The sequence below is a fragment of the Nicotiana attenuata genome, unplaced genomic scaffold, assembly GCF_001879085.1.
Source record: "Nicotiana attenuata strain UT unplaced genomic scaffold, NIATTr2, whole genome shotgun sequence".
NCBI lineage: Eukaryota > Viridiplantae > Streptophyta > Magnoliopsida > Solanales > Solanaceae > Nicotiana > Nicotiana attenuata.
The window spans coordinates 120,314-141,197 of NW_017670586.1; the positions used below are offsets into that span (position 1 = coordinate 120,314).

At 42.5% G+C, this 20,884-nt stretch overlaps 1 pseudogene; it reads left to right on the top strand.

Annotated features, from left to right (window-relative positions):
* Positions 1–68: 68 nt before the first annotated feature.
* The window catches only part of LOC109241259, a 29,341-nt pseudogene continuing 8,525 nt past the window's right edge, over positions 69–20,884 (top strand).

Here is a 20,884-nt window from a genome sequence, read left to right on the forward strand (position 1 = left end):
CTCCCCCCCCTCCCCCCCCCCCCAAAACTCTTTAAAATCTTCCAACACCCTGTGTTCACCAGACAAATATGACAGGTTTTAGTTTGAGAAGGTTCACATCTGTGCTTATCATTGTATTCCTTGTTTGGTCATCAAATATAGAAACATGTAATGCCAGAGGAGGCAGCCATTGGAGACAAAGCACAATTTCTTCTGCTTCTCTGTACAAGAAGAAAGGAAAGCATAACAATGGCTATGGCAACGAACGTTCAGCCACCATTTTCTACGTGAGGGACTTTGGTGCTACAGGGGTTGGAAAGACCGATGATACTAAGGTAAGCTTTTTCATCACTCATGAGCAAGTTCAGCCACCATTTGTTGTTGTTGTTGTTTACTCGTTATTGTCGCATGACCTAGTTAGGAAGCTCTGCCTAAGCTTAAACAGTACAAACAGAACCACACATAAGAAGATGGCTAACTTATCCTGTCCCTGCATGCAAGTATCAACTATCCCACGTGAATGCTATTTACATTTTAGCCACTACTTACTTTGTCCTCAAATTTTAAACTAAATTTTTCATTTAACTTCACGGCAATTCAAGATATTTTTGTCCCGGAAAATTGAAGTGACAAACTAAAAATTTAAGACGCACTGCCTTATTCATAAATAGCCGCTCTAAAGAGTGGATACCTAGTGTCATTTTTACGAAATTTTAACACTATCATGTCATTTTTAACCACAGTAATAGGTCATTTACCACAATTTGTTGGTTATCAATCTATGATTTCCATGCTAGTTAACTTGCAATCGGTTCTTAAGTGATCTAATAATGTAAGAATCTCTTACCGCAATGTATATACTTCTACAAAAATACATCACCAACGATAAAACTGTTAATCATTGACATGAAACTCAGGCATTCCAAGCCGCATAGCAGCTGCTTGTAAAGTTGAAGCAACAACTATCTTTGTCCCATCAGAATATGTATTCCTTGTCGGACCCATTTCATTCTCTGGTCCATACTGTCAGCACAACATTGTATTTCAGGTAAATCAATATGTAGACTGTTACAGACATGTGAAATTGTATTCTCTGTTCTCTTTCTCTATGCAATTATAGAATACTGATTGCAACAGTCTTCTATAAAGCAATTAGGACATTCATGTGGCATCCCCGCTTAAATCATGACATGGTAATATTAGAAACAATCACATGATTCTAATTCATAAATGTTGAAATTAGAAGTTGTGAATAGCTGTACATTTCTGTATTTATGTAGTACTATTCTTGAAGGTGATTAGTTAAGGAAGTTAGTAGGTGATTAGTTATGTTAGTTAGTATAATAAGGGGTGTACAGTTCATTTACAGCTAAGCAATTAACAGAAGAAACGGTTTCTTCATTTTCCGGTTTCTTCCCTTTTCTCTAACTCTCTCTCTGTTCCTTCTCTTGCTCGAGCTCATCAATGGCGGAACCTAGGGCTAGATTTTAAAATGGTATCAAAGCCATGGTTCTTCGTGACTGAGCAACGAGTATTTCACCAGATCAACTTCCTACGTTTCTCTTCTACTTCACCTACTCGTTGATCTCTTCTTCTTTTAGTTTTTAATTTTTTTCCTCAAATCTGTTTCTCTCTGCCAATTTTTCGTCAAAATCACGCTTGATTGTAACGATCCTCTATATGTTCATCCTTCAGATACACCGGGTATGTCACTTGTTCCTCAATTGTTACTTGGAACTGAAAATTACTCGGAATGGAGGCGATCTATGGAGATGTCACTCCTTGTGAAAAATAAACTTGAATTTGTTGATGGAACTTGTACTAAATAGCAGCACGAGAAGAATGTCTTCCAATTAAGGTAGTGGGATCGTTGCAATGCCATAGTGCAGTCATGGATTCAAAGTTCTGTGGCTAAGGAACTCAGGAAGGGAATTGTGTATTATTCAAATGCACAAAAGGTTTCGAAAGCACTTAAGGATCGTTTTGACAAGATTAATGCTACTAAGGTATCTCATATGAATAGGGAAATCAGCTGCCTAACACAGGGGATTTCTAGTATATATGTCTATTTCTCTAACCTCAATAATCTCTGGGATGAATTTGAGTCAATAATACCTGAACCATGTGACTGTGAGAAATCTAAAACATTAGTTGAGTTTCTTCGCCAACAGAGACTTATGAAGTTCTTAATGGGATTAAATGATACTTATGCGCCACAGAGGAGACAAATAATAATGATGCAACCAACACCTTCACTCGATCAAGCATATTTAATGGTTGTTCAGGAAGAAAGTCAAAGGCTGAGTAGTGGATATGGTGTACAAAGTGGAATTTTAGGAAGTGGACCTATGAATAGTGAAAGCAGCTCTTATGTATTGGCAAACAACTCAAATGTGAAGTTTAAAAGGAACACAAGTTTGTTTTGTGATTATTGTAAAATGAAAGGACACACAAGAGAAACTTGCTATAAGTTGGTAGGGTATCCACAGGGTTTTAAGTTGAATAACAAAAGAAGATGACCTAATGACAACTACACACCTACAGCACATAATGTGAGTGTAATGGAGGAGAATCGACAAACAAGAAGTGATGGAATTGGTAGGTAAATGTCATGATCAATACAGCAACTCCAATCTTCACACCTGAGCAGTACCAGCAGATACTCAGAATGTTGAGCAAGGAAAAAGGACTAGCAGAAGAACAAACACCAGCAGATGTGGCCAATATGGCAGGTAATTCAATCAGTGACCAAATTAAGAGGATCATTGACATTGGTGCTTCAAATCACATAGTTTCTTCCTGAGATCTGTTGTCTTGACCTAAGCCTGTTTCTCATTCCAAGTCTACTTCAGTCCATTTACTAAATGGACAAAGTACTCATATCACTCATACAGGGTCATATGCTTTGTCTAACAATCTAACTCTACACAATATGCTTTATGTGCCTAATTTCAAGTACAATCTGCTATTTGTGTCCAGATATACCAAGGAGCTAAGTTATATAGTCTCTTTTTATCCTTATTTTTGTCTCTTTCAGGACCTCTTCAGTGGAAAGGTGAGGGAGATTGGTAGCCTCAAAGATGGACTCTACATCCTCAATCCTTCAAAGCCTGTTGCACCTCTCATTTCCACCCGTATGACCACTGATCAGTCTGCTTCCACAACTATGTTGTGGAATCAAAGGCTTGGTCATGCTTCTTATTCAGTTTTTAAGAATATACCTACAATAAAGACATTATTGTCTAATTCTAGTTCTTGTAACTGTCACGTTTGCCCATTAGCTAAACAAACTAGATTGTTATTTCCTACTAGTGTTTGAAGATCAAAATGTTCCTTTGAACTTGTTCATATGGATGTGTGGGGTCCTTATAGAGTAAGCAGTTACAATGCTTATAGATATTTCCTAACGCTTGTTGATTATTTTTCAAGAATGACTTGGACCTTTCTCTTAAGACTGAAAAGTGATGTGTATGTGATTCTATCAAATTTTCTTTGTTTGGTGGAAACCCAATTATCTTCTACTGTCAAGACCTTCAGGTCTGATAGTGGGTATGAGTTCTTAAATTCTCTTTGCTCTAATCTATTCCAAACCAAAGGGATTGTGCATAAAAGTAGTTGTGTCTACACTCCCCAACAAAATGGAGTTGTAGAAAGAAAGCACAAACACCTACTTGAAGTAAGTAGAGCCTTGAGATTTCAAGTTGCATTGCGTTTAAAACTGTGGAGTGAATGTATTCTAGCAGCCACTTATCTCATTAATAGGCTTCCTAGTACTGCTTTGCATGGAAAGACTCCTTATGAGCTCTTTCATGGTTGCTCCCCCAAGATGGATCACCTAACAACAATATGATGCCTTTGTTTTGCTACCAGACTTGACTCTCATGACAAATTCCAACCAAAATCCATTCCTGTATTTCTTCTGGGATATGCTTCTACACAGAAAGGCTATAAACTATATGACCTTAACTCTAGAAGGACCTTTGTCAGTCGAGATGTTGTCTTTAAGGAAAATATCTTTCCTTTAAAATGTCCAAAAGAGATATTTCTGTCATCTCATCATGATTCTTCAATAGTCATGCCTGAAACTAGTCATGAGATCTTCTCTCCTTCTTCATCACTAGACCATGAACCAGGTTCATCTACTAATACATCATCCACTTCACTGCCTTCATCTCCAATTACCAACTTGCCAGCTTCACCTTCAGAACCTTACTGTCCTCTATTGACAGAAGCTTTATTCCTTGATGTAGAGTCAATCCCATCAGACACCTTACTCTTTTCCTCTCCCACTGATCCTGTTACCTCTGCTGAACCTAGCACTTCTTTCTACATGACTTACCTCTTCCTAGGAAGTCTGGGAGAACTAGCAAGCCTCCAATTTGGTTGACTAATTATGTTCATCCACACTTACCATCTATTTCTTCCACTTCTCATCCTATTCAACATTTTATTTCATATACTCACCTTTCTCCTTCTTTCAAAGCCTTCTTTTCTTTTTTTTTCTGTTGATGTTGAACCCTCATCTTTTCATCAAGCCAGTAAAGATGACAGATGGATTGTAGCTATGAAACTTGAAATTGAAGCACTAGAGCAGAATAACACTTGGTCTATAGTTTACTTACCTGTTGGTAAAACACTCATTGGATGCAAATGGGTGTATAAAAAAAAGTATAATGCATATCGTACTATAGAATGATTCAAGGATAGATTAGTTGCTAAAGGCTTTACACAACATGAGGGGTTATATTTCTATAATACTTTCTCTCCAGTTTCTAAGATGACTACTGTGAGGGATGTCATTGCCAATGCTGCTCTCAAGCACTGGCCTATCTTTCAAATGGATGTTCAGAATGCCTTTTTGAATGGAGATCTTAAAGAGGAAGTCTACATGATTGCCCCAAGGATTTAGTAACCAGGGGGAGCATAAGGTTTGTAGGCTACATAAATCCCTATATGGGCTTAAGCAAGCTTCTTGACAATGGAATGTGAAGTTGTCTCAAGCCCTGTCTTCATTTGCTTTTAAACAAAGCAACCATGACTATTCTTTGTTTACTAGAAATGTGGATAACAAGTTTGTTTTGATTATGGTCTATGTAGATGATCTACTTGTTACAGGGAATGATCTAAGGAAATTAAAAATGCACAGGAGTCTCTACATCAACACTTCAAGATGAAAGAACTTGGAGAAGTCAGATACTTCTTAGGCATAGAATTTGCTAGAGCAAAGGAGGGCATTCTTATGATTCAAAGAAAATATGCCTTAGAGATGATTTCTGATGCAGGCTTGGCAGGTTCTAAGCCCAAAGAGACACCAATGGAGTAGAACTTGAAGCTGACAAGCAATGAGTTTGACACTTGCACAGACATAAGTAAGAGAGATGAACTGCTGGAAGACAGTGGGAGCTATTAGAGGCTCATAGGAAAGATTTTGTAACTTATAATAACAAGGCCAGATATCTCATATGCAGTGCAGTCACTAAGTCAGTTTATGCATGAACCTAAGAAGTCTCACTATGAAGTAGCACTTCATGTAGTAAAGTACATTAAGAAGCAACCAGGGTTGGGGCTGTTAATGTCAAGTGACAGCAATGAAGAAATAGAAGCATTCTGTTATTCAGATTAGGCATCATGTCCTATGTCAAGAAAATTTGTTACTGGATACTTTGTTAAACTTGGGATTTCAACCATATCCTGGAAAGCTAAGGAGCAGCATACTGTGTCTAGAAGCTCAGCTGAAGCTGAATATAGGAGCATGGCACACATTGTGGCTGAACTTGTTTGGTTAAAAGGCCTATTGGAAGAGCTCAATGTGAACCTAAAGATGCCTATGAAGCTGTTCTGTGATAATAAGGCAGCATTGCAAATTGCTGCAAATCCTATGTACCATGAAAGAACAAAACACATAGAAATAGACTGTCATTTCATCCGAGAGAAAATTCAAGAAGCGCTGATCAAGACTTCTTACATTCCTAGTCAGGAGCAACCAGCTGTGTGCTGACCAAAGCACTAGGACATCAGCAACATGCAACATTAATCTCCTAGATGGGAATGAAAGATATTTTTTCATTCTCAACTTGAGGGGGAGTGTTGAAATTAAAAGTTGTAAATAGCTGTACATTTCTGTATTTATGCGGTACTATTCTAGTAGGCGATTAGTTAAGGAAGTTAGTAGGTGATTCTTTATGTAAGTTAGTATAATAAGGGGTGTACAGTTCATTTACAGCTAAACAATTAACAAAAGAAACGGTTTCTTATTTTTCCAGTTTCTTTCCTTCTCTCTAACTCTCTCTCTCTGTTCCATCTCTTGCTCGAGCTCATCAATGGAGGAACCTAGGGCTAGATTTTAACCTTGAGTATTCATTCATCATAGTTGCTCAGCAGTCAAGAGCCATTACTAGTTTCAGCCTTAAAAAAGAAGAAGATTCAAACAGAATTCAAAGCTGTAGTGCCTGTTTTAAATATTGCCCCCCTCTACTTTTAGTTTTTTTTAAGCTAGATGGTACGATCATAGCTCCAACAGATGCCAATGCTTGGGGTTCAGGACTTTTGCAATGGCTTGATTTCACAAAGCTGATAGGAATTACGGTTAAAAGAAGCGACAAGATTGATACAAATGGTGCAGTTTAGTGGCAAGATACCCCATTTGATGATCCTATAGATGATGAATCAACACTAACTATCCTATTTAACACACAATACAGATAAATCTTCCAATTCCTGTAATTTTTGCTCCTCCACAATTATGTTTTTTCCTTTTCTCTTCTTTCTCATCACTGTCCAAAATTTCTGGCAGCTAAACTGCTCCCTTGGTGGAAAATTTATAGGCATTAAGCCAACGGTAAGGACGACAAATGCCCAAAAACATAAAGCTACATTTTTTGTTATAAAATGCAATACTTCTTCAATGCAGGCTCTTCGATTCTATGGAAGCTACAACGTGACAGTCACATGCATTATAATTCATAATAGTCCACAGTGTCATCTCAAGTTTGACAACTGCATTGGGGTATTAGTATACAATTTCAGCGCTTCATTCCCTGGTGATAGTCCTAATACAGATGGAATCCACTTACAGAACTCGAGAGATATCTTATCCGCAGTTCCAATTTTGCATGTGGTAATTCCTATTTCTAATTTACTCCTTGATTTTCATTCTTCCACTCAACCATTTCAAGCAAATACAGGCCTCTTTACTGAGTTGACAATTTTTTCAAGGCCATGATATAGTAGGTTTAAACGACAGACTCACATACCTCGGCAGTAATGGTTACCACGTCCTTGGATTTAGAGCTCTAATATTGTTTGACTCAAAAGATATTGGAACCTTTTTGAATAAATCAATCAAAGAGAATGAAGGGGTAAATCTTAGCTAAGTATAATAAACTCTAGAACAAAAGGTATATAAGATGAACACAATGGGAAATATTTCATGACCTTATGAAAGTCCGGGATCGAACCTTAAGAATGCCAATCTTTAATGTAGAAAAAGGTATTACAATCAGAGTTCTTAGCCGAAAAAGAAAAAAGCCCCCTTAACAAGGTTTTTCCCAACTATATATAAGGGACAACCCCAATCTGAACCCTAAAACACATATCATAGAGAATATTCGCGAGTATATTCCTAATGCCCCCTGTTGGGCCTACACTACTGTAAAAGTCGTACGTCCCATGTTCGCTATCTGTCGTCCTTTGCAGGACGTCGAGCTATGAAGATCTCATCTTCTGTCGTATTTGTCAATAGCCGTGGTCGTCCAAATTTGGATCCATACAGTTAGTCCCCCACTTGTCGAGGTTGCAACTTGGTGCGTCCTTGATCAGCAGACACCGCCCACTCCTGTGGAGAAATTTGGTTTGACGAAGCGTTATGACTTGGCCAACAATGGGGGTTAGATTGCTCAACAAGACCCTGGATGGTGTTTCCTATCGGGAAATGATGTCATTTCCACATGCGTCATCATTATGCGTGTTTTCGAGATAGGGGTTGACGGCTTGTCGCTTCGATTTCGGTGCCATTCTGCAGCCTTCCACTTCGATTCTGGCGCCACCCAATCCTATAAATAAGGGGAGGGTTTGTTTTTTCAAAAACTCTTGGCCATTTCGTCTCTGGTTATTCTTTCTAATCTCCCCGTGTTTACTCTAACGATTTCTCTACTTCCTCTTCTCCCATTCTTCGTTCTTAGCTTTCTCTTTTATTTTAACACATTTTTCGCCGAAGAGATGCCTAGAACACATCGATCTCATGAGGGGGTTTCTGAAGCCACTCCATTATCCATGGCGCCCCCTTTTGGCGATGAGGGCATGACGGTGGAGGAGGGGGATAGCTTTCCCACCGTGGAGGAGTTGTTGCCGAGACACCCTATGTCTCGAAGCGACTTTCTTAAGGATCCTCCTCCTACTCCTATCCCTGTGTTCTCTGAAATGGAGCAAGTTCATATCGACGCTCTCCATGGAAAATATAACATTCCTGCTCATGTTGATATGGTTCCAGTGGGAAGGGACTTCATGGAAGCCCATAGGCCTGGGTACTGTGCCTTTTATCAGTACCCTTTTGTGATCGGTCATTCCTTCTCCCTTCTTCCGTTAGCGGAGGAATTCTGTCGATTCTATCAGGTTTTCCCAACTCAACTTTCCCAATACACGCTTAAAATACTCCTACTGTTGACAAAATATGCGAAGTTGGCGGGGTGCGAGGTTACCGTTCACCACCTTCTGCACTTGTTTTCACCCAGCTTTCATAGAGGTACCATGGTGCATTTGAGGCACCGTGGGACAAAAGGGCTGGTGGTTGGGACCAACGACTGAGCGAGTCGTAAATTTTGGCACAAGTACTTCTTCATCAGAACCGCACACATCGTGTCTGACCCCGCTAGGTTCCCGGAGCGATGGAACGAGAACCATAAGTGTCGCCACTTGTTTTACTCTTTTGTTTCTTCTTCATTTACCTTAGTGTTTGTTTGCTTCTCGTTTACAGTTGTGGGGCCTCCACCTTACCATATTGCAGGTATAAGGGATTGGGTAGCCGATCTGCTGCGCCATGCAGTGGGAGACTCGAGACTGGCCTGCTTTTGTGAAACGCTTTAGGCTGAGAGTTTCATCTGGTAAGTCTCTTCCCCTATATCACTCCTTGACTGTATACCGTTGTCCATTGATACGACTCTTTATGATGACAGGTCGAGGAGATTCTAGGCGGAGGGCCCCAATCTCTACATTTCGATAGGCTAGCGCTGCTGCAGGAATGCAATTTACTTTGAGTGAGTCCATCCGGGAGGGTCGTGCTCAACCGATACAGATGAGAGATCCTTCTCGCGATATGGTCGTAAGGGAAGAGGCTTCTTCCGTACCGATCCATCACCTCGTGGACGAATCCTCTAATAGGACGAGTCTTTACTGAGGAAGAGGAGGAGAGTGAAGCTTGGGAAAGATGTGGCCGTGGACACTAGTAATAGTAGGACGGGTGCGTCGCAGACGGCGCCTGTGCCCACGTTTATGGCCGATGCTATCTTGGCAGGGAGGTCCCCTCAAACGGAAGGGGTTTACCCAGGAGGTGGTTCTGTGCGCTCCATTGAGGGTGGCACATCTTCTAACGTCGGAGGGGGCCTACGCATCGAGAGCGACGTCTCAGGTTCGGATGTCGACCCGGGGGATGTTCGTGAGTTTTTATAACGCCATACTCATGTGGAGGTTAGAGTGGAGGGCTCTGATCGGCATATAGTTGTCCCTGGGGACTACAACTTGTTGTCGAACTGTGATCATGTGGCATCTGTTTTAGCCCCTTTATGTGCTGCCCCTGAGAGCGAGGCGCTTAAAGCTATGAGCGACATGGAGTTGTCTCGGAACGTCGCCGGCATGGCCTTGCGGGTAGATGTCTTTCTCTTCCTTTTTGTCGTTGGGTTTGCGTTGTTATTTTCGGCCTGTATTTTCGTTTTAACGTTTTCTTGTTGTGTCAGACCCTTATTATGGAGATTGAGTGTGAGTGCCGGGAAAGGAAGAGGACGGCTATCTATGGGAAGATGTTTTCTAAATATCAAGAATATCGGACCAAGCATCGTGCGATGGCCGACATCTACAATCAGGACCCAGACTTCCAACTGTTCCGCGAAGGGCTTAAACAGAGGGAGGATCAGTTGGCGCGCAAGGTCATGGAGTTGAGAGAGCGAGACGAGGATCTCATGAAGGCCGTTGCCTGCAATAGTTAACTCGAGGCGTCCCTTAAGGTGAAGGAAGATGAGCTCGAGTTAAGTAGAGGGGTGATGGCTGAGAATGCCGACCTACAAGCAAGGATGGCCAGTTTAACTACCGAATTGGGTATGAAGGTGGCAGAGATCAATGAACTCAAGGGCAAGTTGAGTGTGAGTACCGATAGACTGGCGACTGTTATTTCTGAAGCGGCAGTTTTGGAAGATGCCCTCTGTGTCTGTAGGTCGGAGCGGACCAAGGAGAAGGAGGCATCCGTGCTTAAGGTAGTGGGTCTTGAGGGTCGTGTAAAGGAGTTGGAGGCAGAACTATCCGCGTTGACCGGACAAATGGCATCACTGAGAGTGGAGGACGCGCGTCGACACTCACAACCTTCTACGTCTCGTACTTCAGCCGATCCTATCATGCCTCGTCGTTTATATGAGTTGTGGGTTCACGCTGAGGCCTAGCTTGATGTTTACAAGACCTTTCATGCTGACGGGAGGGCATCTGAAGTAGAACTTCAGGATATGCGTGCCAAAGCTCGTGCAGCTCGTGAGGCATGTGGATACGACCCTCTTTCGCCTGACGGGGATGATATCAACTCTGATAATGTGAACCGTCTTGCCTCCGACTCTTGGTATGAATATGCGTATGCTACCGTGGATGATGCGTAATTTTTGGTTTGTACTTACTTTTGATTCAAGATTTTTGTAAGGGCGTCTTTGAGCCCATTGTAAAGATAGGTGTTAGTAATATTTTGTTGTAATGAAGAAATTGTTTTGTCGATTCGGTGGTACTCTTTGTAATATTTATGATATCCTGGGTATTTGTCGAACTGTTAAGCCGATTTTGCTTCGAGTGAGGTCGGACCCTTTTCTTTGACGATGGCCTTAGCCTTTGGGCTATTACATTTGAGCTGGCGTCGAAGTAGTATCCCATTGTTGTTCGAGTGAAATTGAACTCGTATCTTCGTCGGTGGACTTAGCCATTGGGATGTTACTTTCAAGCTGGCGTCGAAGTAGTATCCCGTTGTAGTTCGAGTAAAGTTAAACTCGTATCTTTGTCGATGGCCTTAGCCATTGGGATGTAACTTTCGAGCTGGCGTTGAAGTATTATCCCGTCGTAGTGCGAGTGAAATCGAACATGTATCTTTGTCGATGGCCTTGGCCATTGGGATGTTACTTTCGAGATGGCATCGAAGTAGTATCCCGTCGTGGTTCGAGTGAAATCGAACGTGTTCCTTTGTTGATGGCCTTGGCCATTGGGATGTTACTTTCGAGCTAGCGTCGAAGTAGTATCCCGTCGTGGTTCGAGTGAAATCGAACTCATTTCTTTGTTGATGGACTTGGCCATTGGGATGTTACTTTCGAGCTGGCGTAAAAGTAGTATCCCGTCGTAGTTCGAGTGAAGTCGAACTCGTATCTTTGTCGATGGCCTTATCCATTGGGATGTTACTTTCGAGCTGGCGTCGAAGTAGTATCCCGCCGTAGTTCGAGTGAAATCGAACTCGTATATTTGTCGATGGCCTTGGCCATTGAGATGTTACTTTTGAGCTGGCGTTGAAGTAGTATCTTCGTAGTTCAAGTGAATTTGAACTCGTATCTTTGTCGATGGCCTTAGCGATTGGGATGTTACTTTCGAGCTGGCGTCGAAGTAGTATCTCGTCATAGTTCGAGTGAAGTCGAACTCGTAAAAGGAATGCGGAAGAAAACCCCACGTTGCTCTCTCCTGCAAAACGCTCTCTAGCTTTGGAGATTTTCTCTTAAGCTTTGGCAGCCATGGCTGCTGCGAGCTCTCCCCAGCCTTTGGCTATGGGAGAGAAACCCAAAACCTTCATGAAACACTGCCAAATTCGAATCCAAAACAAACCTACGCTGCCCAGTTATCTACAAAGAAATCTGCCGCAATTTCGTCGAAATTTGAATTGATTCCTGTTATCATTGTTCATGGAGAACCAACGGTGGAATTCACCATCGAAGAAGTTAATGCATTCACCATTGAAGAAGGATTACACCAAGCTGTAATTCTTAAGTTTTCGTATGGTAAACCAGACCTACATGAGCTCAAACGAGCTATATTGAAGCAGCTTGATATTAAAGGAAACTGCAACGTTGGACAGTTGGAGTTTAGACATATTTTGGTCAGGTGCGATTTATTTGAAGACTATGTTCAAATTCTGTCAAGATCAACTGGTTATATTAAGGCGAAGGGTGACGAATTCTTTTTTAGATCATTCCCATGGACGATAGGATTTAATCCACGTGAAGAAACATCAAAAGCAGTGGTATGGATCTCTCTACCAAATCTGCCTGCAAATTTCATCGCAAAAAGGTCGTTAACGTCCATAGCTTCAGCAGTGGGAAAGCCATTAGCAGTGGACAAAGAGACTCAAGATAGAACGCGACCAAGTACGGCGAGGGTTAAGGTACTACTTGATTTACTAGACAAACATCCTAAGAGAGTTAGGATTAATATTGTGGAGAAAATTTCTGGGAAATTAGTTGAGCATTATCAGGAAATAGTATATGATAATCTCCCTAAATATTGTACCTGTTGTAAGCATCAAGGGCATGATGAAAAATCGTGTCGTTGGAGAATCGAGAAAAATAAGGAAGATGTAGTTGTTGTGGATGAAAGTGAAGGACTGGGCAGTCTGGACAAATTGCAAGGTGATGCTAGGGAATATCTTAATGCCAAAAGGGGTGTTCAATTAAGAGATGAAGCAGCAAAAGACAACACTGTCGTGCAACAGGTTTTGCAAACAGATGGAGGAAAGCAAAGTGCTACTGTGAACAACAACAAAGCTGTAAATCGCGTAGTTGATGATAACCATGCAGGTGCAACATTCATGATTGACAAAGGTCCACCTAAACCTACAAGGGATGTTCCTGCCAAGACAGCATTAGCAAGGATTTTTAATGCTGTGAATCCAATCTTTGAAGCCTATGATAAGCTGGATCAATCTAAAGCTGCAACTGTCATGCATAGTAAAAATCAAAGTGGACATACTGGTGAAGAGATGAATCAGGAGATGCAACAATATGTAGAGAATGAAGTGCTGGAGTCTGCAATTGCTACAGGCTCAAAGAATGATCGTGCAAAGGCTAATGAGAATATAAGGTCTGTTGATGCATTGCAAGAAGCTACTGATTATGCTTCAGGTAGTCCAAAGAATGTGAATGAAAGAATTGATAGGACTACTAGGGATGTAATTTATGAAGGAAAGGATAATGAAGATGTGAGGGCTGTTACTTCAGGAGGAAAGGATGGCATTGAGGCTAGACACACGAACTCACCAGTTGTAGGAGAAAAGCAGAACAGTGCTGAACCTGGTACTGCCCAGTTTTTAGGGAATCAAAATGTTGGTCAAACGGGTATAATTTTGAAAACTGGAACTGCAGATACACTTAATGATGGTAGGAATATTAATACGAGCAAAAAGGATGAAGGGTGGAACATGGTAACATCTAGAAAATCACCTACGAAGAAGGTGCATTCACCAAAACAACAGAAAAATGATGCTCGACGAAATACCTCCAGCAGTGTTTCCAATACTAATGCCTTTGAGACTCTTGCGTCAGAGGAAGATGGTGAACATGGTACAACAGGTACAAATAAGGATATGATGTCCAAGCAAATAGTTCCACTCGCCAGCAGTGGAAAAGATGCACGGGGCAGTGATAATTTAGCTATAAAATTGGGTGTTCAACAGCAGGTCGTGGAGGAACTAATGGGCAATGCACACAGCTCCAATATTCCTACATTGCATTTTTCCAACCCTCATGTCGAACAAATTATCAAAGAGGCGCAGAACGCAATGATGAAGCATACTAATATGGTTAAACAACCAATGGTCACTTTGAACACCTCAGTTTTTGAAGTGCCATCACAATCTTTGGAATCCTGTGTTGAACATAGAGGTGAGTTGATGTTGTCCTCTGGGAATAACAATGAAGTTATAAAGGCAATGTGAGAAGGATGGTTATAAAATCTAAGTTATGGTCAGACCAACATGCGTATGAAGATGAAGAAGACTATGGTGATGCGTATGTTGGGAATTCGAGTGAAGAGGATGACCAAGAGAGTGAAGATTCGTTACCTAAAATGGGCAGCTCCACGAAGGTGAATTCCATTAGCAAACTGAATGCAAAAGCTCCAGTTTTTGTCCCTAAAAATGCACAGCAACATGCTGCAACAACCACAACAACTGACACTCCGATGCCAAATACATCTGCACAGAAGAAGAATGGTACAAACACAATAGCAGGTACCTGTATGGAGGAACAATATGCAGCAATACCAGTAGGCTTTGAACAGCAGCAACAAATTGCAACTTCCTCTGAAGATGCGATACCACCATCAAAGGCTGCTCACCAGCAGCAGGAGTTGGAAACACTTGCAATCGCTGGACAGCAGCAACGTAATGCAAGCTCTTCAGCTGCTTTAGTATTGCACGCAAACACTGGAAAACAACAGCAGGAATTAAATGCACCACTGATCACATTGGAGGACAGAAAACTATTAGATGCAATGGAGGAAAATACGTTGATGGCACAAGGTAGTGAGAAGTACATGACAAATCAGGTGAACCTGGGCAGAGATATGTATGAAGAGGGAGAGGAAGATGAAATTATGAATCAATATAGGGCAGAGGCAGCAAGAAAAGGTGATTTATCACCTATGCATGGCGGAAAAAGTAAGAAGTCCCGCACAAGGGATAGAAGTTGGGACGGCAGAGTGAACGAAGATGCAAACATAAGGCGACCTCCAATGAGAGTTGCCAAACAAAAACAGGCTATCCAAACTACGTCCGCAAAGTCCAATCATTCAAAGAAGAAAGCATGATGTTTGAAGACATTTTGAAAAAAGTTGATGATGAAGACAAGAGGTTACAAGTTGATGATTTCACAAGAATAGAGAAGAGACACCATTACTGTTACTTCTACATATTTTATTCTACCATCACATTAGTATTGTTCTATGTAATATCATCACAGAGTATGTTATAAACTCTGTGATGATCATAGAATATTTAGTTCTAGCTAGTTCTTTCTTCTTACATGCATGTTAGTAGGGAGGCTTTTTATGCCTCAATAGGATTAGTAAGGTAAGGTTTAGCCTAGTAGGTGTTTGCTCATATCCTATGCCTTTGGAAAGATGTCCAAATGGCTATGAGATCATATGCCCTTGTGAGACTTTGCCGGCAGCTACACCATGACTCCTCTACATGAGGCTGCCATATAGGGCATTGTGAGGCACAGAGGAGTGATTATATAGCTAAGGTATAGAGGCGACATTACTGGTGCTATTGTCCCCCTTATTTGTACTCTTCCTATGTGGTTCTTTTTTTGTTTTTTTAATTATAAATAAAACTAGCCCTAGGCCCTTGCCTAGTGGATTTGCTTAAAAAAAAAAGTCAAACTTGTATCTTTGTCGATGGCCTTAGCCATTGGGATGCTACTTTCGAGCTGGCGTCGAAGTAATATCCCGTCGTGGTTCGAGTGAAGTCGAACTCGTATCTTTGTCGATGGCCTTAGCCATTGGGATGTTACTTTCGAGCTGGCGCCGAAGTAGTATCCCGTCATAAGGGTGGCACTCTATTCTATTTGTTGGAGTATCGTGGATGCTAGTTTCATTCATACATTGGAGATTTGATTATATTCTTGTAGGAAATACATGTTGACTTTGTACATACAATGGAGATTTGGCTATCTATACCTAGTCCCTTCATTACTTGGCCTGGAGATCATGTCGACAGGCGGGGTAATGAACAACACTTCGGACTTAACCTCACCGAGAAAACCTGATTGGGACAAAACCCGGGTGAGGGAAAAAGAGTACGACTTAGGCGGCGCCTCTTTTAAGAAGTGAAAGTATTTGAGATGGGTGACATTCCAATTTTTTTGGAGTAGTTTTCCTTCCATTGTCTCTAACTGGAATGCTCCTTTGTTTGTTGTCGCCGTGATTTTGTATGGCCTGTCCCAGTTTGTTCCCAATTTTCCCTCATTAGGGTCTTTTGCTGCTTGTGTTTTAGCTTTGAGAACATAGTCTCCGACTTTAAGTGGTCGTATTTTGGCCTTCTTGTTATAGTACCTTTCTGCTTGTTGCTTCTGGGCTACCATTCTTACGTGAGCCATGTCTCTTCGCTCTTCGACTTCATCCAGGTCTTGTAACCTACTTTCGTCGTTACTTAGTCTGCTCTTGTTGGAGTATGTCAGGCTAGGTTCTCTGACTTCAATGGGTATAGCTGCGTCAGTCCCGTAGACTAATGAATATGGCGTCTCGCCTGTGCTAGTTTTTGGCGTGGTGCGGTATGCCCATAGCACTTCTGGTAGTAGTTCACGCCATAGCCCTTTGGCGTCCTTGAGCTTCTTTTTCAATATATTCAATATCGTTTTATTGGAGGATTTGGCTTGGCCGTTGCCGGCGGGATGTTATGGGGTGGAGAGTATTCGCTTGATGTGCCACTTTTCAAAAAACTCGGTCGTTTTCTTTCCGACGAACTGAGGTCCGTTGTCACAACTGATTTCTTTGGGAATGCCGAAGCGACATATTACATGTTTCCATATGAACGCGATAACTTCTTGCTCACGTATTTGAGTGTATGCACCTGCTTCCACCCATTTAGAAAAATAGTTAGTTAAAACCAAAAGGAAGCGTACCTTACCTCGCCCTGCTAGAAGGGGTCTGACAATATCCATCCCCTGCTTTATGAATGGCCACGGCGAAGTGAGGGAATGCAGGAGTTCTCCTACATTGTGTATCATAGGGGCGTAATTTTGACACTGCTCACATTTCCTGACGTAATCTACGGCTTCTTTTTTCATGGTAGGCCAGTAGTATCTTGCGCGGATGAGGCATCCGATGAGGGCACGGTTTCTTGTATGAGCGCCGCAGTGCCCCTCATGTACTTCTTCTAGTACCCATCTTGTTTGATTTGGCCCAAGACATTTGGCTAGGGGGCCGCCGAACGTCCTTTTGTAAAGATCATAATTTACGAGGCTATATCTGGCCGCCTTTATTCAGAGCTTTTTGGCATATTTCTTATCTTGTGGGAGCGTTCCTTCCTGCAAATATGTTACGATACGGTTGCGCCAGTCCCAAGTTAGGTTTATAGATGTACCTCGACCTGGTCTATCGAGGAATGGAAAAGGATGACCACGTTTTCTTTGTTGATATTTCTGGTGGCTGCCGCTAGCTTGGCGAGACCATCCCCTTCGATATTCTACGCCTGGGTATCTGGTCGAGGCGGCATTCGTCAATTCTAGTAGCAGTTTGTAAAATTCTGACTGGTACTTTGTAGTCTCTGTTCTTTGATTTTGAAAGTCCCAGTGACTTGATTTACCAAGAGTTGAGAGTCGCAATGGAGGACGAGCCGTTGAGTGCCATATTTGAGGGATAATTTCAATCATGCAATCACAGCTTCATACTCGACCTCGTTGTTAGTCATCTCGGGGCACTGTATGGATTGGCGAATCACTTCACCCGTAAAGACTTAGAGGACAAGTCCAAATCCGATCCTGGCGGAAAACCTTAAAAACTTATTTTGAGCAGGGTCCTCGCATTAGATGCGCCGTCGGTATAAAGGAACCAGAGGTCAAAATGTGCAGACGCGCGGAGCGCCTCCTCTCTACTTCAGGCAATATTTTTGTGCTGAAATCAGCGATGAAATTGGCGAGCACTTGCGACTTTATAGCAGTTTGCGGTTCATATGTTATATCGTGCTCGCTTAATTCTATGGCCCATTTGGCCAACATACCCGATAGTTTGGGTTTGTGTAGGGTGCCCCGGAGGGGGAAGGTCGTCACCACCTTTATGGGGTGACATTGAAAATATGGTCTAAGTTTTCGTGAAGCTACGACTAATTCCAGAGCTAATTTCTCAAGGTGGGGGTACCTTGTTTTGACATCAATTAAGGTTTTGCTGATATAATATATTGGAGACTGCGTACCTTTGTTTTCGCGGACCAAAAATGCACTTACCGCGACTTCGGAGATTGCTAGGTACACCAGGAGGCATTCGCCTGGGTCTACCTTGACAAGTAGTGGCGGCGAGGACAGGTACGCTTTCAGCTTCCTTAAGGCGTCGACGCATTCTGAGTTCTACTGTAGTCTGTGATCCATCCTTAGTACATTGAAAAACTTATGGCACCTGTCTAACAACCGTGAGATGAACCTTGACAGGGCGGCTATTCGTCCTGTCAACTTCTGTACCTGCTTTTTGCTGGTTAATGTCTCCGGTATTCCTTCGATGGCCTTGATCTGATCCGGGTTGACCTCGATACCCCTTTGCGATACCAAAAAATTGAGGAACTTACCTGAGGTTACGCCAAAGGCGCATTTATCGGGGTTCAGTTTCATTCTGTATCGCCTCAATATTTTGAAAGCTTCCATCAAATGATCAATGTGATCCTCCGTCCTTTTCGACTTCACTAGCATGTCGTCGATGTAGACCTCCATACTCTTTCTGAGTTGTTCTTTGAACATTTTGGTGACTAACCTTTGGTACATCGACCCTGCGTTCTTGAGTCCGAACGGTATAACTCTGTAGTAGTACGTCCCTTGGTGAGTGATAAAAGTGGTCTTTTCTTGGTCTTCTTCTACCATTAGAATTTGGTTGTAACCAGAATAGGCGTCTAAGAAGCTTAATAGTTCGTGCCCCGCCGTTGCGTCGATGAGCTGGTTGATGTGTGGTAACGGAAAGGAATCTTTCGGGCATGCTTTGTTCAGGTCGGTGAAGTCGACAGACATCCGCCATTTATCGTTCTTCTTTTTTACCATGACCACATTGGCGACCCACTGAGGGTACTTTGACTCTCGGACGGAACAATTAGCGAGCAGCTTATTGACTTCTTCGCTGACTGCGTCGTTGATTACGGTATTGAACTTTCTCCACATTTGCCGCACAGGCGGGTAAAGAGGGTCGACATTCAGCCTGTGTGTGGCGATGTCTCTTGGGATTCCGGCATATCTGAATGGGAAAAGAAAAACAAATCGGCATTGTTAGTTAAGAACTCATGGAACTTACCTGGTTCTGAGAGGTTGTGCCCGATATAAGCTTTTTTCGTGCTGTCAGTATTGTCCAATTGAACGGGGTCGAGGTCTTCCACGGTTGCCTTGTAGGCTTCTATGACATCTGGGTCTTTGATGGCCTCTATTTGTATATCGGGTTTGGTTCCCGATATGGTTGATTGCTATACCTCCGCACTTGCCCCCTTTAGTTGTTGGGTGTGTGTGCAATGTTGGGCGATTCGGTAGCATTCTTGGGCGGTGCGTTGCTCGCCCCGGATGCTGAATGTTCCCCATGGGGTAGGAAATTTTATTACTTGATAGAAACTTGAAGGGACGGCTCGCATAGCGTGTATCCATGGACCCCCTATGATAGAGTTATAGGTTGTTTCCTGGTTCATGACATGAAAAGTCATTTCCAGAGTGACTCTTTCATCCAGAACGGGCAGCACTATCTCTCTAGAGGCTCGTTCCACTGCATTATTAAAACCCGTTAGTGTTATGCAGCGCGGTACTATCTTATCCTCGAGTCTCACCTGTATGAGGACTCGTGGGTGAATAATACATGCGCCGCTCCCGTCATCCACCATTATTCTTTTTACATCTGTATTCGCAATACGTAAAGTTATAACCAAAGCATCATAGTGAGGGAAAGAAAAACCATTAGTATCTGACTTACCGAAGATGATATTATCTTCAAGGTCATCATACCGTTCGTGAGCAACTGTCCGCTTGAGTTTGTGTGTAATGGTAAATTTCACATGGTTGATTACCGTATCATCGTTGCCGCCAATAATCATTTGTATGATACGAGCCGGTGAATGTGGTTTTGGGGGTCCTTGAGGTTGATCGCACCCACGAGCAAATTTAACCCGTCCTCGATCGCTCAGCAGTTTTTTCAGGTATCCCTAGTTTAGCATTCTTACAACTTCCTATCGCAGGACTATGCAGTCTTCGGTCTTATGCCCTCTTTCCTGATGGAATTCACAGAACGTTCGATCTCCGGGTGCTTGGATCTGACTTCATCTTTTGCGGCCACTGCACTTTTGTGCCGAGCTTTTCTAGTGCATACACTATTTCTGAAAGAGAAACGCAAAAGTTATGAGCAGATAACAGTGTGGGCATACCTCTTTCATTTCGCTATGGCACAGTGTGTCGAGGCGTAACGTCCGCATGTCATGGAGAAGGTGGGATGGATGTCCGGGCGTAGGCTGATGCCTTTCTCGACTGAAACGGGATAGTTGGTCCCTTCAACAATCATTGCGGCGATCTCTCCTTATTTTGGTTTGGACCGATGTTAGCCATTATATCGGACCATTTAAGTCGTCCTCATCTGCCCTTACTTCGGCACAATAGGCATTATGGATTTCTTCCCACGTGGTGGGAGGGTATTTCATGAGCCTACTTAGCTATCGACCCATTTCTATTTAACCCATTTTGGAAGGTTGCTACCGCTATCCCCTCTGATACGTTAGGTAGGCTCATTCCTACCCTGTTAAATCGGGCTAGGAAATCTCGAAGTCTTTCGCCTATCGTCTGCCCAACGGCGAAGATGTCATTTACCCTGGCTTCTGCCTTTTTCACTCTCGCGTGAGCGGTGACGAATTTATATCTGCCATTTCTTCGAACGTCGATATTGACTATGCCAGTAGTTGGGAATATCATGTCAGTGCTCCCCCTGTCAGGGTTTCGCTGAGCTTTTTTAGCAGCACCGATGACAC